Here is an 883-nt window from a genome sequence, read left to right as displayed (position 1 = left end):
GGGACAAAGTGGGGTTGGGTGCTGAGACGGGGCCCAAGCATCTGGGAGGGGGGAGTAGAGCTTGGCACTGCCAGGACTGCTGGTCCCTGAGCTGCTGTCTCTGGGCCTGGGCCCTCCCTCTCGCAGGGTGTCTGTCCCACCGCCCCCTGACCCCTGGGGGCTGCCCTCCAAGGGCTTCTGTCCTGCCTCAGGCTGTGCCCTCCTGCCCTTTCTGGGAGTGCTCCTCTACCCACCCTGAGGGTGGGGGTGGGTGGATTCCCAGCACAGCTGGGCCCTCCGGTTTCCCAGAAGGCTCTCCCCGCCTCCCCAGCACCACATTGCTCCTCCCTGGGCTGTTTTTTCCTGTCCTGGACCCTCCAAGGCCAGGCCAGGGCTGGCTGGCAGTGAGTAGCACCCAGATGTCTGCAGCGGGAAACAGGCTGGGAGGGGAACAGATCCCTGTGTGAGCAGGTCCCTGCCTCCTCGGGGGCTGGGGTCGCGGGCTCCTGGAGCTGTGCTCTGTGGAGGGCCGGAGTCACAGGGCAGGGGCTATGTCCCATATTCTGAAGAGGAACACAGAGGCCCTGCTAACCTTGGCTTCCGGCTTCCCGTTCTGTCCCTGCTGCGGGCACCGCGTGGTGTCCACACCCTTTCCCTCCCAGGGCCCCTGTGGAGTCCTTGGCCCCAAGAACCCTGCATGCCACCTGGATGGCCTGGAACACCATCAGGGCCCTCTACCTGGCGCTGCTACCCCTTCCTAGTACAGCCTGAGCCAGAAACACCTGTTCCCTTTTCTCTCCGGAACAAACGCCTGGCCCCCAGGGCTGTCCTTAAGTTCCTTCCACACCCAGGGTGAGGCAGGCAGGCTCCCCACACCGGCCGGCCCCCACCCCCGCCCAGACCC

The sequence above is a fragment of the Tupaia chinensis genome, unplaced genomic scaffold (assembly GCF_000334495.1).
Source record: "Tupaia chinensis unplaced genomic scaffold, TupChi_1.0 Scaffold000673_1, whole genome shotgun sequence".
Taxonomy (NCBI): Eukaryota; Metazoa; Chordata; class Mammalia; order Scandentia; family Tupaiidae; genus Tupaia; species Tupaia belangeri.
This window is presented reverse-complemented; position numbering follows the sequence as displayed.